The 12,107-nt window shown below is 38.6% G+C and overlaps 1 pseudogene; it reads right to left on the bottom strand.

Moving 5' to 3' along the window:
• Positions 1-1,918: 1,918 nt before the first annotated feature.
• Positions 1,919-2,878, bottom strand: LOC136388306 (olfactory receptor 7C2-like; annotated as a pseudogene).
• Between the last annotated feature and the right edge of the window lie 9,229 nt (positions 2,879-12,107).

Raw genomic sequence — 12,107 nt, 5'->3', positions numbered from 1 at the left:
ATTGTCAATGCAGAATCCAAATGTGCATCGTCTGATTGGTCCAAATAACAATATCCTGATTGGTCAGCATCACACATTCTGATTGGTCATCATGAAGTTGCTCTGATTGGTCAGTATAGATGTAAATGAGGATGTAACCTCCCAGTTCTAAGTTAGGACAGGTTTCAGTCCTAATATAAGAGTTGTCACAGACAGCAGGAACATAGTGGGCAGCTCACTCTGTGGCTTTTCCCTGAAATGCAGAGTGCACGAGAGGCCTCTGACAGCAATGGCTGCTAGACTCTGGTTATGAATTTGTGCCCAGTTAACCACAGGAGTCCTTCTTGGCAGATATTCCTTCTTGAGCTTTACATTGTAAAACACTCTACTCTGCATTTTACCATGGTGGACTTTGCCTGGGATCGTAAGCCTCTGGCCTTACCTTACCCATGGTCAGTGGTCTCTGTCCCACAATGTGCTCCTATGGAGCTGGGTATAATGCTTTTTTCTAGGGCTGCATGACGAAGTACCACAGAGCGGTAGCTTAAACAGCAGAAATTAATTGCCTCATAGTTTAGGAGACTGGAAGTCTGAGATCCAGGTCTCAGTAGGGCTGATTTCTCCTGAGGCTTCTCTCCTTAGCTGGTAGGTGGCTGTCTTCTCCCTGTGTTTTCATATGGTCAATGGATTTTTATATATTTATTTTCTATTTGTTAACTTTAATTTTACATAACCTCAGAAATCATCTTGTAAATGACTTTTGCAGGGCAACACTTCCAAATAGGTTCACATCCCATCACTTCCAAGGATATATTTTATTTATATTTTATTTTGACAGAGACAGAGCAGAGAGAGGAACAGAGAGACAGACAAGAAGGGGGAGAGATGAGAAGCATCAATTCTTCATTGTGGCACCTTACTTGTTCATTGATTGCTTTCTCATATAAGCACAGACCAGAGGGCTACAGCAGAGCAAGTGACCCCTTGCTCAAGCCAGCAACCTTAGGCTTAAGCCAGCGACCTTGGGCTTCAAGCCAGCGACCTTTGGGCCCAAGCCAGCAACCATGGGGTCATGTATATGATCCCACACTCAAGCCAGCAACCCCACGCTCAAGTTGGCAACCTCGGGATTTAGGAACCTGGGTTGTCTGTGTCCCAGTCCGATGCTCTATCCACTGTGCCACTGCCTGGTCAGGCCGGCCTGAGGGTATATTTAAAAAGCATAAGACTTATTATTTTCTTGAGAACTCTATTTTGTCTTTCCTGGTTAATTGATGTCAATTCCAATTTAACCCTAATAACACAAACTCTTATCAAAAGCAATGTCAGAGGAAAAAGGTTTATCATTGCCTCCTTTAATCTTTCAAGGAAAAGAATCTTAAAAGTTAACAAATTTTAAAAAATGTAACCTTACATTTCACTTTGGAAAATCTAAATGTTGGCTACAAGGAGACATGTGGGGAACATGATACATGTAATGAAATGAGGCTTTCTTAAGAAGCTACCTGGAACCAAGGGAACCTAGACATTACAACTGGAGGTTAACGAAGCTGCCCCAGGAGTGATCCTGGCTCGACAGGCACGGCCCTGGGTACAAGCCAGACTCTGTCCCCACCTCCATAACCCTGAACTGCTGTGACCAAGGCAGATCAGAGACTCTATCTAGGAGATACACTAATACATCCACGAGACATTTTTTTTTTAATCTAAACCATTACTGCGGATAACTGGGAAAACACCAGGTTCTATTCATGTTAAGTTAAAATGACTGGTTATAAAATGAAAAAGAGAACTCAGGATATGACCTGAAGAAAAATGGTGAGAGAACAGGGAAGACTCAAGGAAAATTTTGCTTTAAAACATATAAAATTTGGAAAATGAAAGATACTGGACAAAGGAGGCCAGGATTTCTGGTCCTCAGTATTGTGTGTCCAGCTACTCACAGGAATCCTGTAACTGCTTTATCCCTGACAGTTACTGCCCTGAGGATGAGTTCCCCCAAGGCCCTCTTCATGTCCCTGTACCTCAGACTATATAGATGAAGCATGGAGGTGGCCATGGTGTACATCACTGAGGCCACCAGGCTTGTCCCAGAAGGATGACATAGCTGCAGAACTGAGGTAGACCCCCAAGGCCTGTGCCATAGAACAAGGACACCACTGACAGGTGAGGGCCACAGGTGGAGAAGGTTTTGTACTTGCCCCCTGCTGAGGAAATCCTCAGGATGGAGAAGAAAATCTGAGCATAAGAATAGAGGATCCCAGAGGGAGGGAAACACCTAGAACAATAGTCACAAAATACAACACCATGCTATTGATGAGAGGATTAGAATAGGTGAGTTTCAGGATTTCAGAAATATCACACACACAAAAATTGTGAGATTTCTATGTTTGTGTAGAAAGACATTCTCAAGGCAGTCAAAGTTTCAAGCGGGGAACCCATGACACAGATGCACCAGAACCCCAGAACAAGCAGTCCACAGAGCCAAGGGTTCATGATGGCCATGTAGCACAGGGCAGGACAGATGGCCACAAAGCAGTCATAGGCCATTAGAGTCAGGAGTAAATTGTCCAAGCATCCAAACACAATGAAAAAAAATATCTGGGTGATGCATCCTTCATAGGTGATAACTTTCCTGCATCTGCATGTTCAGCAGCATCTTCGGGACGGTGGTGGAGGTGGAGCAGATGTCCACCAGGAACAGGTTGCAGAGGAAGAAGTACATGGGCGTGTGGAGGTGGGAGTCTGAGCTGACGGCCAGGATGATGAGCAGGTTCCTGGTGAATGTGACCAGGTACAAGGACAGAAACAGCCCAACGAGGAAAGGCTGCAGGTCCAGCTTCTCTGTAAATCCCAGGAGGAGAAAGTTTCTGACTCTTGTTTGGTTTACTCCTTCCATGGAGTAGTTGGGTTTGCCCAGAAGGGAGAACAAAAAAGCAACACGATAATCTGACCTGTGGTGGTGCAGTGGATAAAGCATCAACCTGGAATGCTGAGGTTACTGGTTCAAAACCCTGGGCTTGCCTGGTCAAGGCACATATGGGAGTTGATGCTTCCTTCTCCTCACTTCTCTCTCTCTTTTTCCTCTCTAAAATGAATAAATAAAATCTTTTTAAAAAATGTTAAAAGCAGCACAAATTTCACTTCAAATTAAAAATCCTTGTAATGAAGGAAATCATTAAGTCATTCATTTTGGGCAACAGTTGGCCATCTTTGCTGACAAACTGTGGTTACCATTGTTTCCTGGGAAAATGGTCTGTCTCAAATGGTCCTGGGAAATTGTGGTTCTCAAATTGTGGTCCCTGACCAGCATCGCTTGGGAACCTGTTAGCAATGCACATGTTGGGTCCCACTAGGCTTAGTGAAGCAGGTACTCTGGTCATGGAGCCAGTGTCTGTGCTCTAACATGCCCTTTCAGGACTCTGAAGCTCAAAGTTGAGGACTCCTTGCATAGTGGTTGCCTGCATCCCTACACAGTCATTCCTTTCTCCGCATTCCTCATGGTTGCTCTTGTACTTCTTGCTCAGCACTTGTGGGAAAGGGGGTTTTCCTAACTCTAGGCAGACCTTCCAATAACTGAAAGTTTCCTATATTGTGCTATGGTTCTTGTATATTAGATCTTTTGGACCTTGAGTTCTTCTTCTGCTAACAAAAATAATAACCAATGTTATTCTTAATCATGGTTTACATTTCATTTATATTACCAATGTTCCAAAATAAAATAAAATAAATTGAATTTCTAAATATAATGTCCTAATGTTTCTAAATATTGAGTTTTTATTCACATTAGTTTATCTTTTCTTTTTAGCTTTATTGAGGTATAATAGATTTATCAAAAATTGCACCTATTTAATGTATGTATCTTGACAAGTTTAAACATATGCATACACCCATCACTGCAATCAAGGTAATAAACATAACCATCACCTTCAAAAATTTTCTTGTATTCTGTGTGTGTGTGTTTGTGTTTGAGTAAGTGGTAAGAACACTTATGATCTATCCTCTTGACATTTTAAGTGCACAATACCATACTAGGTTGCACAACAGATTTCTAGAACTTATCTTGTATATCAGAAGTTTTTATTTATTGAGCAACAATTTCTCATTTCTCCTCCTCCCAGCCCCTGACAATCACCACTCTATTTTTTGTGTCTATGAGTTTGATGATTTTAACCGACTGTAAACAATCAGTTGAGATAACTCACTACCTTTGGACCAGCCAAGTTTAATGATTTTAGATTCTTCATATCAGTGGAACAATGCAGTATTTATTCTTTTTTATTAATTGAGAGGTGGGCAGGCAGAGAGACAGATTCCTGCATGCACCCCAACTGGGATCCACCTGGCAACCTGCTACCAAGGGATGCTCTGCCCATCTAGGGCTGCTGCTCCATTGCTTGGTAATCAAGCTACTTTTAGCACTGAGGCGAGGCCATGGAGCCATCCTTAGTGCCTGGGGCCAACTTGCTTGAACCATTCAAACCATGGCTGCAGGAGATGAGGAGAAGAAAAAAGAGAGAGAGATAGAGGGAGGAAAGGGTGGAGAAGTAGATGGTTGCTTCTCCTGTGTGCTGTGACTGGGAATCAAACCATGGACATCTACATGCCAGGCTGATGCTCTACCACTGAGCCAACCAGCCAGCCGGGGCCAGTATTTATTCTTTTGTTTCTGGCTTATATCACTTAGTATAGTGTACTCCAGGTTCATCCATGGTTTTGCAAGTGGCAGGATTTCTACGCAGTATTTTCATGCATATTAAGTTTAATGTGATTAAGAATAATGCTCCTCTACATTATATCTCTGATATTACTATTTTAGGCAAGTTTTTAATTTTTCTGCATTTATAAGGTGTCATGTTTATTTTCTGAATTTTCTTATTAATTTTAAGATTTAAAAAAATTTAAAAATTTTCAATTACAACTTACATTTAATATTATTTTGTATTAGTTTTAGGTGTACAGCATAGTGGTTAGATAATCATGTACTTTACATAGTGTCACCCCTAATATTTCCAGTACCCACTGACATCACACATAGTTATTACAATATTATTGCTATATTTCCTATGCTGTTCTTTAAAGATTTTCCCTAATATTTATCTACTTTCTCTAAATAATATTAATTTACAACACCTATTTATCTTTAGGTCTTATCACATTGATATGAAATCTTAGAGCACTTCAAATTTATGGTAAGAGTTGGAATTCTTATTCTTTCTTTCATGAAAATAATCTTAAGAGTTTTGTGATTTAATATCACATTCACCATAATTTAGGATATGTAATTTTTAAAATCAAGTCAATGTGTAATTTTTTTTGGCTTTATGAATTGCTACATTTATTTCTATGGAATAAATTACCAACAGTGAATTTTATCAGTTGAAGGGTTTACAGATCTCTTATTTTAGTAGGTGCTGTTAGATTACCTTCTAAAGAAACTAACACTTCACATTTCTTAGGCAAATACCTGTAAGAGTCTGAGTAGACTCAATCTTGCTGCAGCAACTAACAGTCCCAAAATTCCAGGAGTTAACATGATAAACGTTTTTCTTTTTCTTTTTTTCACTTACGCAAAATCAGATTTAAGCACAGGCAATTCTCCAAGCCAATTGACCTTTGGGAAGAAACTCAGACTTCTTTGAATTTTGGGCTGTCATCTCAACAGCCATCTGGAAGCCTCAATCATGTGAAGTTTCATCCATAGCATTAGAGCAGGTGAAAAAGGCAAACAGGCCCAGCAATGACACACACTTTGACAGAATTCACACATATTTTGATTGCCCATTCATTAGCCAGAGCTGGTGACATCGCCACATCTAATCGCAAAGGGGCGAGGGAGTGCAATCCTGCGTGTCTAGCATCAACTTGCAATTTTTATCCCTAGATAAGGTATCTAGGGTTACCTTAGCAACTTTTAAAGGTAAAAATAGCCTGACCGGGAGGTGGTACAGTGGGTAGAGCATTGACCTGGGACATTAAGGACCCAGGTTCAAAACCTTGAGGTTTCTGGCTTCAGTGTAGGATCATAGACACGACCCTATGGTTGCTTGCTTGAAACTCAAGGTCATTGATTTGAGCCCAAGGTCGTTGGCTTGAGCAAGGGGTCACTGGCTCAGTTGGAGCCCCACCCCCAGTCAATGAATGTATGAGAAAGCAATCAATGAACAAATAAAGTGCTGCAACTATGAGTTGATGCTCCTCATCTCTCTTACTTCCTATCTGTATGTCTCTTGCTTAAACAAACAAACAAATTTAAAAGTGGGTGTAAGAGAAAAAAAATCAGTAGTGTTAATGTCATGTTAAATCTCTCAGAAAATAGATTATAATTATTTCCCATATTAACAAAAATATAAATGTCTTGAAACAGGGCCTGAAAACTTGAAAATCCACAAAAATATGAGTGATAAATTTTCTAAATTAGTTAAAGTTTCTTGAGAATCTATACATGTTGAGTACTTCTGCTATATTTTATTTATTCATTGTTTTTAGAGAAGAGAGACAGACAGAGAGAGAGAGAGATGGAGAGAAAAGGAGGGAGATGAGCAGGAAGCATCAACTCCCATATGTGCCTTGACTGGGCAAGCCCAGGGTTTTGAACCGGTAACCTCAGCATTCCAGGTCGATGCTTGATCCACTGTGCCACCACAGGTCAGGCACTTCTGCAATATTTTATGTCTTGGCTTATTTTATCATCACTATTTTAAAATTTTTTAAAAATTTTTTATTTAGATGATTAAATTTAACAGGATGACATTGATCAACTAGAGTACATAGATTTTGTGCAAATATCTCCATATCATTTGAACAGTAGATTATGTTGTATACCTGTCACCAAAGTCAAATCATTCTTCGTTACTTAATATTTGTCCCTCTTTATGTCCCTCCCCCTCCCCCATCCCCTTCCTTTTCCCCACTTCCCTCTCCCCCTGGTAACCACTGCACTACTATTTATGTCCATGAGTGTCAATTTTGTGTCCCATCTATGTATGGAATCATACAGTTCTTAGTTTTTTCTGATTTACTTATTTCACTCAGTATAATGTTGTCAAGGTCCATCCATGTTGTCGTAAATAATACTATGTCATTGTTTCTTATGACTGAGTAGTATTCCATTATATATATGTACCATATCTTATTTATCTAATCCTCTACTGAAGGGCACTTTGGTTGTTTCCATGTCTTGGCTACTGAAAAATGCTGTGATGAACATGGGGGTGCATGTGTCTTTCCGAACCATTTTTTAATTAATTTTAATTTATTGTGTTTACATGAATTCACGAGTCCCACTGAATTAATTACCCTCACCCCCCACCCTTGTGTCCCTGTTTATACTCCTTTGTTTTCTCCCCTTTACTTCCTCCCCCTTCCCTCTGGGATTTGCTGTCCTGTTATCTGTATCTCTGTGTTATGTATATATTATATAATTTCACTAATCCCTTCACTTTCTCTGATACCACCCCTTCACCCCCCTTTCTTCTGACAGCTGTCCCTCTGTCCCTTTGACCCCGTCTCTGCCTCTATTCCATTTCACAGTTCACTTTGTTCATTAGATTCCACATATATGTGAAATTATATAATATTTTTCTTCCGCTGCCTGGCTTATTTCACTTAGCATAATAATCTCCAGGTCCATCCATGCTGTTGCAAAAGGTAAGATTTTCTTTTTTTTTCATGGCCACGTAGTATTCCATCATGTATATGTAGCACAGTTTTTTTATATACTTGTTCACTGATGGACACTTGGACTGTTTCCAGATCTTGACTATTGTAAAAAATGATGCAATAAACATGGAAATTAAAATCTTTTTTTGAATCAGTGATTTGGTATTCTTAGGATATATTCCTAAAATTGAGATAGCTGGGTCAAGAGACAGTTCCAGTTTTAATATTTTGAGGAAACTCCATACTATTCTCCATAGTGGCTGTACAAGTCTGCATTGCCACCAGCAGTGCAGGAGGGTTCCCTTTTCTCCACACCCTTGCTGGCACTTCCTGTGTGTTGATTTGTTAATTAACGCCATTCTGACAGATGTGAGGTGGTATCTCATTGTGGTTTTAATTTGCATTTTTCTGATAATTAGTGATGTTGAACATTTTTTCATATGCCCATTGGCCATCTGTATGTCTTCTTTGGAGAAGTGTCTATTCAGTTCTTTTGCCCATTTTTAAACTGGATTGTTTACTGTCCTGGTGTTGAGTTTTAGAAATTCTTTATAAATTTTGGTTATTAACCCCTTATCAGATGTATTGGTGACTATGTTCTCCCATTGTGTGGGTTGTCTTTTTATTTTGTTAATAGTGTCTTTTGCTGTGCAAAAGCTTTTTAGTTTGATATAGTCCCATTTGTTTATCCTGTCCTTTATTTCACTTGCCCATGGAGAAAAATCAGCAAAAATATTGAGATATTGGAGAGTTTACTGCCTATGTTTTCTTCTAAGATGTTTATGGTTTCATGACTTACATTTAAGTCGTTTATCCACTTTGAGTTTATTTTTGTGAATGGTGTAAGTTGGTGGTCTAGTTTCACTTTTTTGCGTGTACTTGTCCAATTTTCCCAACACCATTTATTAAAGAGACTGTCTTTACTCCATTGTATGCTCTTACCTCCTTTGTTAAATATCAGTTGTCCATAAAAGCGTGGGATTTTTTCTGGGTTCTCTGTTCTGTTCCATTGATCTGTATGCCTGTTCTTATGCCAATACCAAGCTATTTTGATTACAATGGCCTTGTAGTATAACTTAATATCAGGAAGTGTGATACCTCCCACTTTATTCTTCATTTTCAAGATGGCTGAGGCTATTTGTGTTCTTTTCTGGTTCCATATAAATTTTTGGAGTATTTGTTCTACCTCTTATGCCATTGGTATTTTAATAGGAATTGCATTGAATTTATAGATTGCTTTAGGTAATATAGACATTTTAATGATGTTTATTCTTCCTATCCATGAACACGGTATATGTTTCCACTTGTTTGTATTTTCCTTGATTTCTTTTTTCAATGTCTTATAATTTCCTAACTTTTACCTCCTTGGTTAAATTTGTACCTAGCTACTTTATTATTTTTTTATTGCAATAGTGAAGGGAATTGTTTTCTTAATTTCTCTTTCAGACAGTTTGCATTTGGTGTATAAAAATGCCACTGATTTATGAATATTAATTTTATATCCTCCCACTTTGCCAAATTTATTTATCAGGTCTAGTAATATTTTGACTGAGACTTTAGGGTTTTCTGTGTACAATAGCATGTCATTAGCAAATAATGATAGTTTTACTTCTTCTTTTCCAATTTGGATGCCTTTTATTTCTTATTGTCTGATTGCTATGGCTAGGACTTCCAGAACTATGTTGAATAAGAGTGGTGAAAGGGGGCACCCTTATCTTGTTCCTGATATTAAGAGAATTGCTTTTCATTTTTGCCCATTGAATATGATGTTGGCTGTAGGTTTGTCATAGATGGTCTTTATTATGGTGAGGTATGTTCCCTGTATTCCCACTTTGCTGAGAGTTTTGATAAAAAATGGATACTAGATTTTATCAAATGCTTTTTCTGCATCTATTGATATTATCATGTAATTTTTATCCTTCCTTTTTTTTTAATGTGATGAATTACATTTATTGATTTGTGAATAGTATACCAGCCTTGCCTTCCCAAAATAAACCCCACTTGATCATGATGTATGATTTTTTTTTTATGTATTGCTGGATCTGGTTTGCTAATATTTTGTTGAGAATTTTAACATTTAAGTTCATCAGGGATATTGGCCTATAGTTATCTTTCTTTGTAGTGTCTTTACTTGGTTTTGGAATAAGGTTTATGCTTGTCTCTTAAAAGGAGCTTGGAAGTCTTTCCTCTTAAATTTTTTGAAATAGCTTGAAAAAGATAGGTGTTAGCTCTTTTTGGAATATTTGGTAAAATTCACCTGTGAAGCCATCTGAACTTTTGTTTGGTGGAAGTTTTTTTTGTTTTTTTTGTTTTTTTTTGTTTTGTTTTTGATAGAGACAGAGAGAGGTACAAATAGGGAAAGATAAACAGGAAGGAACAAAAAGGGAGAGAGATGAGAAGCATCAGTTCTTTGGTGCAGCACCTTAGTTGTTCATTAATTGCTTTCTCATATGTGCCTTGACTGAAGGGCTACAGAAGACTGAGTGACCACTTGCTCAAGCCAGCGACCTTGGACTCAAGCTGGTGAGCCTTGTTCAAACTAGATGATCCCACACTCAAGCTAGTAACCTTGAGGTTTTGAACCTGGGTCCTCCGTGTCCCAGTCCAATGCTCTATCCACTGCACCACCACTTGGTCATGCTGGATGTTTTCTAATAACTGTATTAATTTCATTTGTTGTAATTGGTCTGTTTAGGTTTTCTGATTCTTCCAGTTTGAGTTTTGGAAGATTGTATGTTTCTAAGAATTTATCCATTTTGCCTAGGTTGTCCAACTTTTTAGCATACAGATTTTCATAGTATTGTTTTACAATCCTTTGTATTTCTGCAATGTCAGTTGTTACTGCTCCACTTTCATTGCTAATTTTATTTATTTGAGTTCTCTCTTTGTTTCTTGATAAGTCAGGTTAAAGGTTTGTCAATCTTGTTTACCTTTTCAAAGAGCCAGCTCTTGGTTTCGTTGATCTCTTGTATTTTTTTTTTAGCCTCTATGTCATTTATTTCCACTCTGATCTTTATTATTTCCTTCCTTTTACTTCCTCTGGGCTTTATTTGTTGTTCTTTTTCTAGATCTTTTAAATGCAGGGTTAAGTTGTTTATTTGAGCTTTTTCTTGCTTCCTCTTTTTTTTTTTTTTTTCTGTATTCTTCTGAAGCCGGAAACGGGGAGAGACAGTCAGACAGACTCCCGCATGCGCCCGACTGGGATCCACCCAGCACGCCCACCAGGGGGCGATGCTCTGCCCACCAGGGGGCGATGCTCTGCCCCTCCGGGGCATCGCTCTGTTGCGACCAGAGCCACTCTAGCACCTGGGGCAGAGGCTGAGGAGCCATCCCCAGCGCCCGGGCCATCTTTGCTCCAATGGAGCCTCAGCTGCGGGAGGGGAAGAGAGAGACAGAGAGGAAGGAGAGGGGGAGGGGTGGAGAAGCAGATGGGCGCTTCTCCTGTGTGCCCTGGCCGGGAATTGAACCCGGGACCCCTGCACGCCAGGCCGATGCTCTACCACTGAGCCAGCCAGCCAGGGCTCTTGCTTCTTAAGGTATGCTTGTAATGATATGAACTTCCCTCTCAGGACTGCTTTTGCTGTGTCCCACTGATTTTGAGTTGTTGTATGTTCATTTTTATTTGTTTCAAGAAAATTTTTTATTTCTTCCTTGATCTCATTGTTAACCCATTGTTATTTAATAACATGCTATTTAGCCTCCAAGTGTTTGAATGTTTTTCAGTTTTTCTATTGTAGTTGATTTCTAGTTTTATACCATTATGATCAGAGAAGATGCTTGATATGATTTCAATCTTCTTAAATTCACTGAGACTCATTTTGTGTTCTAACATGTGGTCTATCCTAGAGAATATACCATGAGCACTTGAAAAGTATGTATATTCTGCTGCTTTTGGGTAAAAGGTTCTGAAGATACCAATTAAATCCAGCTGATCTAGTGTGTCATTTAATGCCACTGTTTCTTTGTTAATTTTCTGTCTGGAGGATCTATTCATTGGTGTTAGTGGGGTATTAAAATCGCCTATTGTTAACTATTGTTAAAATATTGCTGTCAATCTTGCCCTTTATGTCCATTAAAATCTGCTTTATAGATTTAGATGCTCTTATATAAGGCGCATAAATATTTACAATGGTTATATCTTCTTGTTGAATTGCTCCCTTTATCATTATGTAGTGACCTTTTTTATCCATTACTATAGTCTTTGTTTTAAAGTCTATTTTGTCAGATATAAGTATTGCTACCCCAGCTTTTTTTCATTTCTGTTTGCTTGAAATACTTTTTTTCATCCGTTCACTTTTAGTCTATGTTTATCTTTTGTTCTGAGGTGGGTCTCTTGTAGCCAGCATATATATAGGTTCTGTTTTCTTATCCATGCAGCTATCCTATGTCTTTTGATTGGAACATTTAATCAATTTACACTTAAGGTTATTATTATTATTTTTTTTTTTTTCCGAAGCTGGAAACGG

Source organism: Saccopteryx leptura, chromosome 1 (genome assembly GCF_036850995.1).
Source record: "Saccopteryx leptura isolate mSacLep1 chromosome 1, mSacLep1_pri_phased_curated, whole genome shotgun sequence".
Lineage (NCBI taxonomy): Eukaryota > Metazoa > Chordata > Mammalia > Chiroptera > Emballonuridae > Saccopteryx > Saccopteryx leptura.
Note: the sequence above shows the minus strand (reverse complement) of the source record. Positions and strands in the feature narration are given on the sequence as shown.